Here is a 16,745-nt window from a genome sequence, read left to right on the forward strand (position 1 = left end):
TCCTGCATGCTCCACTTGTTTCCGGAGGTTTACGTAAAATACTCAAAATCCGGAACCATCCCAAGGCAGAATCATTGAAAATGGTAAGCAGATTAGCAATTAACCGCATCGCTGAAATTCTCAGGGATGGGAGCGCTCTCTCGTACATCTGCTTGACTGCTCCCCAGCTGGTGATAAATGGAAAACTACACTTAACATCCTCGTCTTTTTCTTTTTTAAAATTTGGAAATGGGAATGTTTACAATTACTCTGCAATAAATGTGGCTTCAAGTGCACTTAAAGTGACAGCAAGAGTGGGTGTAGAAGTCCACTTTTGGACTGAGTACCTGAGGATCTACACCCAGCAGCTTTAGCCTTAAACTGTATCAGAATCAGCAGCCCGCTATCAACTGTTAAATTCATTTTAAATGGCTGAAAACCTGACATGAAAATATGTTGTCCAGGTAAAGTTCAAAAGGAAAGGTGACTCGAGCAAAGAAAAATGCAATGAAAATTTTAATAATTAAGTATTTTGTGTTATTTACCTGACTTATTTGCACCATTTCCATAGCTCTATTGAAAGACTAGTACATGCACTCATAGCCTGAATGGTTCATTGTTGCACATATGTACAGATATTAGGTTCAATGATCCAATCCATTTACAAATTGCAGGGTTTTTTTATTAGATTTTTGCTTACACAGATTGTGTGTACAAAATGAGCAGCATGCAGGAAGTGAGTTTACTTCAGATGTTTGTGTCTGAACCATGAACTGTAACTGAAAACCTAAAAAGCTAGAAGAGCTAGTATCTGGGTCTGAAAACTAAAGCCAACATGAAAGTGCCTTCAACTTGCATTCTTCATCATGATCACCAGGGGGCGACTCTTGTCGCTATGTGTAAAAAAAAATACTACTCACCTTCCTTGATCTAGCGTCCGTAAGCAACTATCTGATGACTTTATGATGTCTTTTATCAGTTTCTAGTTAAAAATATTGTTACATTTTTATGAAATATGGAACCTATCAGCAAAAAAAATGATGATTAATAATGGTGGAGTCAACCTCCACTGTCAGATCTTCCTCATGCTAGTGGGGCATAGTTTTAAAAATCTAAGAATAACTTCAGCTCAAAACTCAAAAATCTCCAGCTTTGCAAACCAATGAGCCATGTCATGTGGCGAAATCCATCTTTTATATACAGTCTTTCCCCCCCCCAAACACAGCCAGAATAGGGTGTGGCCAGGGAAAGTTTGGAAGCAGGCTCGATATCAACTGGTATTTATGTTTATGGTACGCTATGTTTCCATCATTTGACTCCATTCATTACAGCTGACAGAAAGCACAGTTGGACCAACCAGCTCACTGTAACCTTCATTAAAACAGCAGGATTTTCTGTGTTGAGATTCTCACAATAATCAGAATTCTTGCAAACAACATTTGTAAAAGTGTAATACAGCAGTTAAATGAGTTATTAATACAACTTGAAATGTGTGACTGTGAGACTGCGCTGGGGAAAAATTCACTTCAAAATCCCGGCTACGTCCCGCATCAGAGATGTGCCTCGTCAAACTTATTTTGGTTTTTGTAGTAACCCATGTTTAACCTACTGATACCCACGGGAAAAAACAAAACAATTTTCACCATAGGCCTTACGACGCTGTGTGCCCTCCCAGGGTTTCTCTAGCAGCCGAGTTACTTTTGGCTAACGCAGCCAGCAAAATGAACTTGAAGGAATTCCCCCTGGTAAACTGAGCTGCTACGAGTTGAGACACAGCAGTAGGAGGGCAAAGGCCCCTCTGGCTGGCACACATGGTCAAAAGCAGCAGAGTATTAGAGTTAAGGATGAAGCTTTGTGTGACCTGCTCTGCATGCATGGTTTTAGAACTGATGATTCAGCTGTTTTTAATTGTTTTAACATGCAGAGTCCTTCTGTCAGACTTCCATGACTACACAGCAAAAACAGGTAACTTTACTCCCTCCTGTCCTGCTGATTTTTTGCTCTTTGGTGCCTCCTCCTAGTTGAATTTGAACTCAAGTCATTCATGACTTCATTGAAGGCACTTCATTGTGTCTGCATTGTTTCCTGTGCAGCATGACAGCTCTGCATTAGGAGCAAAAGGAGACTGAGGGGCAGTTTTTTTCACCTGACAAAAGTTAAGCACGAAAGCGCAATGTCCTTGCAGTTAAAATGTTTTGAAGTCATCACACTTGGTTGTTTTTAAAGATGGATGGGATGGCTTTTAAAGAGCTGACGTGAAGGAGTGCAGATACCATGATTAAATATGTCTTGTATACAAAAGAGATTTTATTGCTCCATGGTTTCGGACAAAGCCATCAGCACAGTGCACTTTTCCACTGGGTGCTTAATGTAAATTCCTGCACAGTGTTTATAATTTCCACAGCAGGTGATTCACTCAATCAAAGAGGGAGCTCCACTTTCCACAGAGCCTGGACTAAACCTGAAATTGCATGCAACATCAGAGGAGTACAAGGTAACCCTGTTTCCCAGGATCCACATTTATTCGCATCCAAAAATAAACCTGATTTGAGCAGCTCACAGATGAGGTTAAAATAGTTATCCAGCTGCAGAACGTACGCTGAATTAACAGAGGTTTCTGCATCGATAATCGTCAATCTTCCATGTCAGAGAGGGTCTTCGGTGCAGGTCAGAGGCTGCCACATGTAATCAGGGAAGATCACAAACTGTCCTGGGGAACCAGAGAGACTCTTACCAAACCCAGATGGGATCCCTGTGGCACGTGGACGTCATACATTACCTCAGTCGCTTGTAGGAACAAGCGAAAATAAATAAAAAACACTCCTATACATCAGATCTGTGGGTCCTGAATTTCACTTGCAATTATATTTTTTAAACAGATACAGATACATATACATATATCTGTATCTGTATACATACATATACATATATATATATACATATATATGTAAATAGTCAACAGTGCAATAGACTCAATACTTGAAATGTGCAATTCACTTGTATTTTTATTTTTTATTCCTATTTATTCTATTTATCCCCTTTGTATATTTTATTTATATTTGTCTCTGTATTTATATATGTGTGTGTGTGTGTGTGTGTGTGTGTGTGTGTGTGTGTGTGTGTGTGTGTGTGTGTGTGTGTGTGTGTGTGTATATATATATATATATATATATATATATATAACAATTCTGTAACTGTAACTTCGGTCGTTGCTGTGCTTTTTTTTGGAAGTCGAATTTCCCAGAGGAACCCACCCGAGGGATTAATAAAGTTCTATCTTATCTTATCTTATCTTTTATATATATATATATATATATATATATATATATATATATATATATATATATATATATATATATATATATATATATATATATTTATGTATATATATGACAACTGCTCCGTTCCGTAGTCGGTATCCGTAGCCAGTCTTGTTAATGATCTCACTGCAGAACAGCAGTGGGGACAGAGCATCTCCTCGGTAGATCCCGCACTTGATGGTGACTTGTGCTATGGGCTTGGAGTTGGCCTCTAGTGTTGTACGCCACATCCCCATTGAGTTCCTGATGAAGGCTCTTAGGGTCCCATTGATCTTGTACAATTCTAGGCATTCCAGTATCCAGCTGTGGGGCATTGAGTCATAGGCCTTCTTGTAATCAATCCAGGCAGTGCACAGGTTGGTCAGTCTGGTCTTGCAGTCTCGGCTGATTGTTCTGTCTACCAGTAGCTGGTGTTTTGCGCCTCTGGTATTCTTGCCAATTCCTTTCTGTGTCCCGCTCATGTATTGACCCATGTGCCTGTTCATCTTAGCCGATATGATGCCTGACAGGAGCTTCCATGTAGTACTGAGGCAGGTTATTGGTCGGTAGTTGGAGGGGACCGGTCCCTTCTTGGGGTCCTTGGGGATCAGGACCGTCCGGCCTTCAGTTAGCCATTCCGGGTGTCTCTCGTTAACTAGCAGCTGGTTCATTTGTGCTGCCAGACGCTCGTGGAGTGCAGTCAGCTTCTTCAGCCAGTAGGCGTGAACCATGTCGGGCCCTGGTGCTGTCCAACTCTTCATACTGGAGACCCTTTCTTGGATATCTGCCACTGTGATGGTTACTGGACCCTGTTCAGGGAGGTCGCTGTGGTCTGCCCTCTCCTCCTCTAGCCACTGAGCATTGCCGTTATGGGTTGCATCCTTCTCCCATATGCTCTTCCAGTATTGCTCCGTCTCCAGCCTTGGTGGTGCTGTTCTCTTATTGTTCCCTTGCCACTGAGAGTACACCTTTGCTGGTTCTGTGGAGAACAGCTGGTTTATTCTCCTGCCTTCTATCTCTCTGGTGTACCTCCTCAAGCGGCTGGCCAAGGCTGTGAGTCTTTGCTTGGCAGTTTCCAAGGCCTCAGGTATGGACAGCTTGCTGTATTTCTTATGCACCTTCTTTGTCGCACCTTTCTGCAACTCCGTTAGTTGGCTAACTTCCCTCCGTGCTACTTTGATCTTGCCCTCTAGCCTCCTTCTCCATGGAGGGTACTGCCCCTTGTCGCTGTTCAACTTGTAGCCAAGCATCTCACTGATCACTGCTGCCGTATTGTAGATCAGCTTGTTAGTGTCGGTAATCGTGGTTGTAGGTATTGCCCGTAGTGCTGCATTAACATCATCTAGCAGACCTTCTGAGGGTACTTCACGTAATCTTGGTAACCGGCTACGGGGGATCCAGGTTTCAAGCTTGGCCATGATCCTATTTTTCAGGTCAGTTCCTCTCGCACTCAACGATCCTTCTCCTATCGCACTTGGGGCTATGTACCCAATCTCGGGTGGGGGTGATGATATCGCCCTCCTGACCTGGCGTCCTGACTCCTCCTTGCCGTAGCATTTGTGTTGTACCTCGTCAATCTCTAGCTGTGAGAGCAGTCCCTTCTTTCGAATGTTGGAACACTGAGCTACTAGTATATATATATATGTATATATATATATATATATATATATATATATATATATATATATATATATATATATATATATATAGTCTTTGGTTTTAAATAATAATTTCACTGCTGACTATTTCTCACTAAAGCTTATATGAGACCCAATTACTGCATTTTTAAAAATTATTAAAAAAGCTATAGGTTTGATTTACCTCCATGGTTAACAGAGGAAGGGCGTAAAGCCTGTTACACTGTGACAACCTTTGAGAAACAAGGAAACAGCTGAAAGTTTGTTATAAAAGCATTTAATTTCCCAAAGAGTAATTAAAGTATCCCCTCTGGTCTCTGCTGCCTATAGTCTGGTATCGGACACAGACATGCATACAATGTTCAATATCAGTATCCAAATACAGTCAAAGGGAAATGAAAAGTAAATAATGAACCAGAATTTGACAACAAACATCAAAGACAAACTGGATTAGAGTTAGTGCATTTTAATATCTGCAGATTTCTTGAAGGAACTGTGCAGCCATGCATCATATAGTGTAAATATACACTTTGCATTTCTTTCTTTTTCTCCTTTTTCTTTTTCATGTATTTAGTTTAATTGCAATCGTCTCATTTTTTGCTCTTTCTCTCTCTGGTCTCTTTCTCTTCATTCACAAAGCTCAAGCTTTCCTTCTTTTTCTAAAACAAAGATAGTTGTGATGCAGTAATAAATATATAAAACTGTTCTGAATGAAAGAAAATGTAACATTTTTACAAACCACGGAAAATCTCTTAATGCTGCAGTTGTTTATCCCGTATCCCCATTAGGCTGGAAGACAAGACTACTCTTTGCACTTTACAGTATGGAGGCTCACGCTGCTTTGCATTTGACTCCATGTGCTTTTATTTAAGAAATACCTTGAAGGCCTTGCCAGTTTTCCTTAAACTCATCAAAATCAATACACTCAAGTTACCTGTCTCCCAAGTGTAAAGATTTGTGACATGTTTTGTTATATTGAGTCTTAAATGGTTTCAGCGCATGTAAAACACTGAACATTCACTTACAGCAGTGACTTATTACCATCCAGCCATTAATTCTGCTCACTTGCCCTCAAAAATTAAAGCAAATGTCCTCGCGCCAACTGCACTCTGAAATATGAGGTTTCCACACAGGGCCCTTGTGAAGTGGATGTAAACTCTTAAAACCACGGCAGCACCGTGTTGAACTTGAGCTGTTTGATGTAGGCATGCCTCTGGGTTATCTCAACAAGCACTGTTTTTAAGATTTTCTTCACTCGTATCTGATCGGGTATGAGTGCACGAGGATTTATTTATCTTTTTTATTTGGAACTGAAACGTAATGAAAAGTGATTTCTCAGACATACACAGCCTAATTCATCTGTGGAATTAAATAAGCTTTATCCACACTGCACACCCACATGACACACCACAGTGATTAAGCCATTCCAAACAACAAAAGCATAACAGTGCAAAGCTGTAAAAATGTATATATAAAGATCTATCTATCAGTGCACCCTCTTTCAATTATAAGGCCTTATCAATCAGGACATAATGAAAATAATAATAATCTGCTTCTTCTATGTCATTTTGCAATACAAAGTCAGTACAACGTGTCTGTTGTAGGTAGCCAGGTGTTGCTAATCACAGGCACTTCATTAACTGATCATCAGCAGATGAACCTCTTTAAAAGCAGCGGGTTTGGCAGTTTGTTGGTCTGCAGGAAAGACAAAAGCAATGATTGTAACATTAGGGGAACATTAGGCACAAGTGATAAAACTTTAAAGACAGCTGACAACTTTCTCAGGCGTGAAACTCACCCCAACCTTCATTTATTTACACGCTGTTTTCACATATTTTACCAAACACAGCATTATAACAAGAGAACGTCTGCGTTGTCATTACATATGTGACCTTTTGGTTTCATTTTTATATCTTGTTTAATCATCCAGGTAAGAAAATCCCAGAAAGTTGATTCTGTTTCATCACTCATCCATGTGACTTCTGCAGGAATATTTTTTGCAGTATTCATTTTCACATCATAAAGTCTGAGTAACACTGCTAACCGTTGTCAGTGTTATCACTAAGTAATTTTTGCTATTCATGTCAGCCTTGAATATTCATAAATGTCAGCGCTATTTATTCAGAATCCCAACATTCATAAACGTATTAGCACGCAAACGTACAAACAGCGGTTCAGATGGTTAAACGAAAGATTTAATACGTAAACATAACGCCGCTTGTCCACATCATCATATTACGATATACAGTTTATTACATTTTAGTCTGGTTTTGAGAAAACATCATAAATTTATGAAAAATTTCTGTTTATAGTGAGTCATTCAGACAGCAATACCCCGACATGTGATTGCAGTCATGGTTTGTGTTTGTGCAAAATAAACAGGTCTGTGTTTGTTTCATTGTTTTTAGTGCTGCACACTTTGCTGACATCCATCAGCCCTGACCTCCTCATTAAGATGCTTTGCAGTGTTAGAACAACATCACACTCGGCCAGCTTTTGTTTCGTCGATCATAAATCACACGGCCGTTACGTGTTCTTTCTTGTCAGGTAAATCAAGGCAGGGATCTTTCCAGGATTTTTTAAATGGGGTATCACAGGAAGCCCCAAGAACAGGGCAGGGTGATAAAAAATGGCATGGACATGGATTTTAGGATCATTTGCGGCCCTGTGGACTCACACACATGCATGAGCTGAAAAGTGGCTGCACATGAAACATAAGTTTGTATTGAAAGCACTCTTTAAGTAAAAGTCATAATCCTACGTTACAACTAATGTACTAAATGTACCTTTACTGAATTATAATTATTAATTATGTTGCAGCTGAAGATTATTTTATTTACTTCTGTGTTACTGAGCACTTTATGTAGAATAATACTGCATTATGTACTGAATATAATAAGTTACTAAAGTTTTAAAAACTTCAACATGAAGAAAGTGCAAATACTTTTCATGCTTGCACAATATTTTCAGTTCCTATTGTGACTTATTAACCATACATTTAGTGCATAAATCGGGTTTGAGTAAAGACAATAAGTCTTCAGTGGTGCTTCAGTTGTGATTTGAATTCCAAATTAAAATCAAACTCTTGGAAAGTAAGCGGGTAAAAAACAATGTTCAGCTTCAACTGATTTAGCTTGTTTTACTTTCCTCTCTTTCATCTCACAGTCACAACTTTAATTCTACCGCTGATGCCTGATGGATAAGTTCAACAGGCCTGATTATAGAGCTGACAGTCAAAAGAAGACATAATGAAGGCACATCTCATAAGGCGAAAGGCTGTGCTTGCAGAGGCAACTAATTAACTGTCCATCTCTCACAGTATTACTGTAACAGTGATAAGGTGGAACATGTTCACAGCTGCACCCAGTGCAATGCTCAGATTGCTCAAAGCTGCAGAGCATTTCTTATTGTCCTGCATGCAAACATTTTGTGATCACTGCACAAATACACTACATAGGTGTCCATGTCAGTCTGAAAACCCTATCAACAAGACAGAAATCCCACAAAGGCTCATAACTGCATCTTGTTAATCCGAGCGTGGAAAGCAAACACCGCATTAGCTACAGAAACTGCAGTCATGCTAAATTAGCCGGCCTGACAATCACACGGCTGCATGGCAGACTGGGAAGATCCACGTGATTCTCCCGTTGACTTTGAGTCAAACGTTTAAAAGGGCAGAAAGATTTATTTTGATAAGTCGGCACATGTCAGATGGCAACAGCTTGCCTGAAACTGCACATTCAATACTGTCTAATAATGCGTGCAGGGGTTTGGCGAGCGAGACTGGGTGGAGTTTGAGAAGGGGCATTCCAAGTTTTCAAGGCCTGATGAGACATTGTTAGCCTCAACATAGCTTCAAAGTGATATCACTTCTGAAAAGGTTTAAAAAGTTAAAAGCATAAATGATGATCTCAAATGAAATCATCACAAAACCTGCTTGCAAAGCTGTTGCATTTATCCCCACAAAAAACTGCTGGAGACGTGGAACAGATGCTTTTTCGCTGAGGATACTTATGAGTGTAAATCATAACATTACACTGGCTTAATTCAATAATTTGATTTTTATATGGTTTACTCACTGTCGTGGCTAAGCTGGACACCTGAAGAGAAGAGAGGCATTTACACATTTTTAATGTCTGTTTTGTCAGTGGAGCTAAACTGATGACAGAATTTGATGATTCTGCATTAGTGTAGCTTTGTGTATACCCAGCATCTATGTGAAACAAAAATTTGAGGGATGCAAATCTCTTTCTATGCTCTTATCCTGGATAATTGATCATTTCTGACGACTAGTTTTTGTGTAATGGACCATTCTACTACCTGCAGCTAGAGGCAAGGACATAAAGTGTAGCTATATAAGCCCCAGGGTGTCAGAAACATGTGAAAGTATATCCTGCCAGGGCTTCAGGACACTGACTCTGCCTTAAAAAGTGAACAATGCACTTTCTGGAACCATTCCTCCTCTCTTACCGTACCACTGTATAACCTCCAAGATATTATGTGGTCCAGTGACTTTTTGTTCAATCGTAATATCACTAAAATTACATCACCACACACGCCTCATTCATTCACCAAACCCTTACATAAATGCTAAGTGATGCAATAAATAAACTGTCTATTAGCGGTTTACACGCTGCTTTAGCTAACGACCTCGTGTCGCTAACATGGCATCTATTAGAATGAAAAAGGTGGCTCAAAGTGCAGCTTAGCATTTGCTACTATCTCTGTTTTATCTTTAGTAACTACATCACTGTCTTCACATGTGTCAAAGATTTCATATCAGTTAAGACTTGGAGTCCTGATATGGCAAATTCAGTCATTTCATTTCAGTCTTTTCTCCCTGATACTGGTATAGCTCTATCACTACGGCCATTTTTCCTCTGCATGTCCACGACTGCATGTCCACGACTACATGTCCAGTTGGTTAGAACTCAACAAGGTGTCCGTCTTTATTGGAAGTCCCACAGGATCTTAGTTTGACCATTCTCATCCATCACAGAGTGTGTATCCCATTTTGACCTCCTCTCTCCCCAACTGGTCACAGCAGATGGCCCCGCCCCTCCCTGAGCCTGGTTCTGCTGGAGGTTTCTTCCTGTTAAAAGGGAGTTTTTCCTTCCCACTGTCGCCAAAGTGCTGCTCACAGGGGGTCAAATGATTGTTGGGTTTTTCTCTGTATGTATTATTGTGGGGTCTGCCTTATAATATAAAGCGCCTTGAGGCAACTGTTGTTGTCATTTGGCGCTGTGCAGTTACATTAAATTCAATTGAACTTCCAGGCTTTACTCTATATGGTTAGGCTATATGGTTTGGGAGATTCAGGCCTATGCAGAACAGCAGTGGATACAGAGCATCTCCTTGTGCAGTTGGCTTGAAGTTGGCCTTTAGTAGGCTCTTAGGATCCTGTTGATCTTGTATAGTTCTAGGCATCCCAGGATCCATGTGTGAGGCATTAAGTCATAGGCCTTCTTGTAGTCAATCCAGGGGGTGCACATGTTGGCCAGTCTGGTCTCAAGTGACTGCTCTATCTACCAGGCATTTTGCCCCTCTGGTGTTTGTGTCAATTCTTTTCTGGGCCATGTGTTTTGAGCCATGTGTCTGTTCGTCTTAGCTGGTATGATACCTGCCAGGAGCTTCCATGTGGTGCTGAGGCAGGCTATTGGATGGTAGTTTTAGCAGCCTCATCTATTAGCAGTTGGTTCATTTGTGGTGTCAGGTGCTCATTTAATGTGGTTAGCTTCTTTAGCAAGCAGGTGTGAATCATGTCAGGGCCTGGTACTGTCCAACTCTTCTTTCCTGAAACTCTTTCTTGGATGTCTGCCACTGCAATGTTTACTGAATCCTGTTCAGGAAGGTTACTGTGGTGCGCTCTTAGGTCCACTAGCCACTGAGCATTGTTGCTATTTTATACAGCAGGTAAAACAAGTATTGATCATGTCACCAATTTCATACCCCACCAGCTGCATGTCTTTGGGAGGAAGCCGGAGTACCCGGAGAGAGCCCACACAAACACAGAGAGAACATGCAAACTCCACACAGAAAGGCCTGGGCCTGGTAGTGAAATCAAACTCTGGACCTTCTTGCTGGTGCTGATCACTGTGCCACCGTGCTGCCTATCACCAACTACCCAGTTCCATACTTCATGATTCTCATGGGGGTTATTGCAGAATGAATTTGGGGCCAAAGGGTCATCTGTTTGATAGTGTTATTTGTATAAAAGTGTTTACACCATCTTTACCAAAATATGCAATCAGTAGAGTGAAATCTAGACATATTGATGGACACAGCATTCAAATACAAACAGTGCTTCAAATAGGTCCATAACAGTCAAAAACCTTCAGTCATTTCAATTTGTCTGCTCTCTCTTTCAACTGCTCCACTTCCTCTCAGATAAAAGAGAATTTAGACCAGTTGAATGCTCATTATTTTCTAACATTTACGTGATTGTGGACCTTGAATTTATTTCCCAGGCTAAGACTGTCAGAGTTCTGCTGTAAAGTCCTGACGTGTCTGAAGGAGAACATTTAGTCGGAACATGTGCCGTTCTATGTAAGCTAGGGATGTTTCTATTTAATGGATAGGGTTAAATATTCACTATTCAAGTTTATGATTAACATCCTACAATATTCAAATGTTGTTTTAAACTTTGGTGAAGTTTATAGGACTGCAGTGGGCCAAATGTAAATCTGGTTTTTAACTTTTTGATCACCCCTCATAAATATAAAAATTTCTACATCATTAAAATCACTGGTAACATAATTAGACCCGATCATCACATTATAGTGTAACGTTCTGGAAGTTCTTTGGTTCGGTGCATCTTTAAATTAATACACAAAAACATATTTGCATGAAGAGAAAGAGACTGGAAATTTCCCCGAGGCTGTACTAGCCTAGATACTGTTGCAATACAGAATGAGCACAAGATCATTTCAACAAAGAGATTTTTCACCCATTGACCTCAAAAACAGACACAGTAAAGCATTTTAGCAACAGCTTTGTGTTTGAATCGTGATTATTTCCTCATTCATCACTTGCGTGACAGGTTTATCCAAGGAGAGGATATGCCTTTTGAAATAGTCCTATTCACTGCTTGTGAATCATAAAGACAGATAAAACACAGTCGCTTCACGAATGATGGTGCTTGTGTGAAGCAAATGGCCCGTGGCGAAGTTCAAACACCGACACTGGAAAGAAACTGGTTTGTGAGTGTGTCATAAATCTCGGAGATACCGCGTGTGGTGACACTGTATCCACATTTCACACTTAAAGAAATCACAGGCGCTGAATAGCTGGTTATCATTCACCCTGTTCAGCAATTAACTCATTATTGGCTGTGTTTACAGAGGCTCTGGTGTGAAGGAATTCCCCTGGAAATAGTGATTTCTGTGCACTCTGGAAATCATTGGAAGACTTTGTCCACCACAGTTAAGTTGTCTTCTGTCTTTTTTTGTTGGGGGGGGGGATTTTAGCAGCCCTGCAAATAATATTTCATATGTGGCTTCAGACTGCATATAGCTTCCCTCAGGGAGAGCAATACAAACACAGCAATTACAACTGCTCTAGAGAATCAACATTACAGCAAAAAAAAGGAAGCAGACTCTAGTCCCCACCGTGTAAGCAGTGCCAGAGGTTATTGTGTTCCCAAGCTTAATTATCCAAACTGCTGCTGAACTACACTGTGAAGCGTTTTGTCACTCAGATTTAAAGTTTGTGAGAACCTACAACGTCCTAGTGAAATCTACATGTGATGGAAAACAATGCAGCCTTGGCTTTCCCTGGACGCTGTTATACGGTTACAAACTGGATGTCTTTTGTAATTTCCTAAAAGCATAAAATCTTATAACCACACTTGGAAACTTCACGCTGAGCGTTCGCTTGAAAAGAAGAAGTGTGTAATTATGTGTAGCTGCAGTAATTTCTTAAAGAACGGTGCGTGGAGTCCGTCAGACTTGAAGCTGTCACTGCAGGCCGTATTATTAGCATACAGCAGGCATCTTGCTGCATGTTATTTTCCTGGTGGGTGGTCCGTGCTTTGCTCGATGTGGAAACTGAATTAGCGCCCGGCCAATTTTGTCTGCGATCTGGAAACATTCTTTACCTTCCAGAAATGAGCTTAATATAGAGCTGTAATAAAACACCTCCAGCCTCTGGCGTGTTGTTTTACCAAATAACATCTAACTGCCCATTACTCCCCATTAAGGCTAATGGTCACACTAATTAGGATAATTCCATAAAAGGCCCTGTGTTTAGACCAAACTGTGGATGAGTATTAACTTAATGACAACAGTGACCACTCTCAAACACTGCCAGTATGCCCCTTTTGTTTTTTGTTTTTTCAAACCCTGCTTTTGGTCGAGTCAGTGTTGAGGAGCGCTCGCTCAGCTCTGTGAGGTTGTTGCTGCTCATGAGGTCATGTTACACTTCATTTCTCTTCATAATGTAACAGTCAATTAAACTGGTTTTAAATGCTAATGATGTTTGTGTAAACAGCAGGATTGTCATGACAGGCTCTTATTGAAGTGATAATAATGGGAACTGGTGCTCGAGATGTTTCGGCTGCTTGTTTGCTTTTTCTGCACATTTATGATGCATGTAGTGACAAAGTCACAGCTAGGTTTTGCCCGACCTTCTCACACCCTTCATCTGACATCTTGCAACTTGAATTTTTATTTCACTAGATGAACATTTGTTTATTTATTTTTACCAGTTTTGGTACAGTTCTCGAAGCTGCACTAGCTGTAAGTTTCCCCTTCCACGATAAAACTAGGGCTTTTTCACATGTTACCCACTACGCCACTGTGGTAGGACCCAAATTTGTCAAGTGACCAAAATGATTCCAAATGGAAAGTAAAATCGATGTGTAAGTACACAGTTTACTGATGTTCAGAAAAATGCTGCGATGGACAGGTGGGGTTGAAAATCTTGGTCGTGTAACCCGTTCTATCTGATGAGCCAACAACTCTTTTTTCTGAGGTCCTTGCTATGACTTAATTACTGTGACACTTAAATAAAAATAGGGTAGCCACTCACATCCTGTTTTGCATCCACTGATTGAAGACAACTGCGAATGACCTCGTGGTCCATGAGGTTCACATACAAATACCCGTGCAGATGCAGTCATGCCCAAAAGCTTGATATTTGTTGATTCAGCTTCTCTTAATCTATTCTTAAGATTGTACTTCAGGACCAGTGTTGGTCAAGTTACTTGAAAAGAGTAATTACTGAATACGTCTCCAATAAAGTAATCCGGTTACTTTACTGATTACTTATTTTCAAAAGTAATTAGTTACTTTATTACTTAGTTAATTTTAAAAAACATGATACAAAATCTGAATGCGTAATAAGGCAACAGACATTTCAGCCGCGTTCTATTTTTTCTGCAGCGGTCATGTCAGTGGGAGGATCCGGGGTTTCTCTGTGAATGTCACATCCCCGTGGCAGCGTGCTCGGTATTTGCTCAGATTTGAAGTTTAATTTTTCGCTGTAGAAAGAAGTTTTCTTCCCACACAGAGTGAACAGTAGACGCTGATGTTTTTGTCACTTTTCACAGAGTCAAACTCGAAGTAATGTGAGTACTTCCAAGCTTTAAACGCTGCACGGTCGTACTCTCTCCTGCTCTCCATATTATCCATTGTTGATCTGCACACGTCTGTTGCTGCCACGGACGTACATCATTGTCATGAGACACTCTCACAAACAAAATCCCGGTTTAGTAACACAGCGTGCTTACGGGAAAGTAACAGTAATCTAATTACTTTTTTTGGAATAGTAATCCCTTACTTTACTTACTGAAAAAAGTACATCTCTGTTTAGGACTCATGATGTTTTCTGGGACAACCGTGGCTCAGGGGGTTGGGAAGCGTATCTGTAACCGGAAGGTCGCCGGTTCAATCCCCGGGCTCTCTGTCCTGGTCGTTGTGTCCTTGGGCAAGACACTTCACCTACCGCCTACTGGTGTTGGCCAGAGGGGCCGATGGTGCGATATGGCAGCCTGGCTTCTGTCAGTCTGTCCCAGGGCAGCTGTGGCTACAACTGTAGCTGCCTCCACCAGTGTATGAATGTGCTCACCCCAGTCTGTATTGGATCTCCGGTAGAGATCAGTCACTTAAGAGGCTACAACTCGCAGTCATATGGCTTTGCTCTTCATACATCACCATTTACTGTGGTTAAGGTTGGTATATTACTTTATGCAGTTTTTTGATGCTCTTAGTACTGGTCTTAAACTGACCATGAAGTTCTTTTTCTTTTCTTCTTCTTTTATACAGCCTGGAAGTGGGATCCATGCAATTAAGCCAAAAGGTTACAGAACCATTGGAGAAGACCAGGAGGTCCTGGACTCGGATGACATTCCGCACATTGTGTCATCTGACGTGTGGCTAAAAGTGTTCCCACACAGCCCAGAAATCCTTCCTTCATTGATCCATCTGAATTATGAAAAGGGCACCGTAATAGATATTGTGATGCCAGAAGAGTAATGCTCCTTATTATTTTCCCAGCATTTTTAGTTAATTATCTAATGTATTTCTTTTTTTTAATCTGTTGTTTATCTGTAAGTAATTAGTTAAAGATGAAATTAAATAAGTTGGAAAATAAAATCAGTTAATTAGTTCATTGTTATGTGGTGGTTTGTTATTCCTGAATGTTTTAATAAATGCTTTGCAAACTTTAAGGGTCGTATTTAATTTAATAACATAATGTATTTACATATACTTCAAAGGATCTGAGGCGGCAGCACTAAATTAGTAAATTCCAACTGAAGAAAATGGAGGAGAACAACAAGGAGAAAGATGAGGAGGAAAAGAACAGTTTCTACTGCGATTGCATTCCTGTTTTGAGCAACGGTCCTTGTTTTTACTGTTATTAGCAGCATCTTGAGGCTGTATTTGTTTCCAAGTCTTCACTCTTCAGAGTTTTAGTGTTTCAGTGAATTTGCTCCAACAAATGTAACAGTTGCAGGGTTATAATATCCAACAACTGCTCCACTATATAATGTACTAGAATGAGTAGAAACACACACGCACTCATCAGGGTATATTGTGTCAGTATAACTTTCCAAACATTTAGGTACACTCTTTTCTGACAGAGAACATGGTCTCTGAAAGAACTTATGCTAGACTAACTTTTTGGGGACTTTATTTCCACTTTCAGGTGGATTACTGACTTGTTTGAGAGGAAGGAATAAAAGCAGACTGCATTGTGCAATGATAGCTACTAAGAAGATGCTGATGACCCCACACATAGACTGTTTGTCACACTGTTCTCTGGCAAGAGGCTGCTGTCCATTACTTCAGACTTATTTTACAGACTTCCTGCCTGACAAGAAGTCACTGATCTACAAACCCAGCACATTAGAGTAGATGTGAAGACGTTCTGGTTTTTCTTTCAAGAATATAAGATTCTTGAATTTAGACACTTAAAATGAATAATTCCACTCTTCTAGTGATAAAAAGAATATCAACTTTTAATATACATTCAGATGTTTTCTGACTCTAAATGTTCTTTTCTCATTTCTTAGGATTTTCTAATTTACATTTAAAACATTTTCAGCTTTTTTCCAACTTCTTCTTCTGTGTAACCTTCAGCTTTTAGCAGTTCAGCACCTTTGTTTTCAGGTTAAATTCGTTTTTTTTATTTTTTTTATTTCATTCAATATTTTTAACTCAAAATTCAGCAATTAATTCATTTCAGTGCATACATTCAGATTCAAGCATTCACACTGCAGTTTCTTCAGAAAATGCACTTTCTAGTTATTATTATAAGTTAAATCAGCCCCGTCACAAATTTGACTCCAAGAATATCGTCACGGTAACGCAGAGGCTGAGGTCGTCCGTTG

Source organism: Astatotilapia calliptera, chromosome 5 (genome assembly GCF_900246225.1).
Source record: "Astatotilapia calliptera chromosome 5, fAstCal1.2, whole genome shotgun sequence".
In the NCBI taxonomy this organism is placed as follows: Eukaryota; Metazoa; Chordata; class Actinopteri; order Cichliformes; family Cichlidae; genus Astatotilapia; species Astatotilapia calliptera.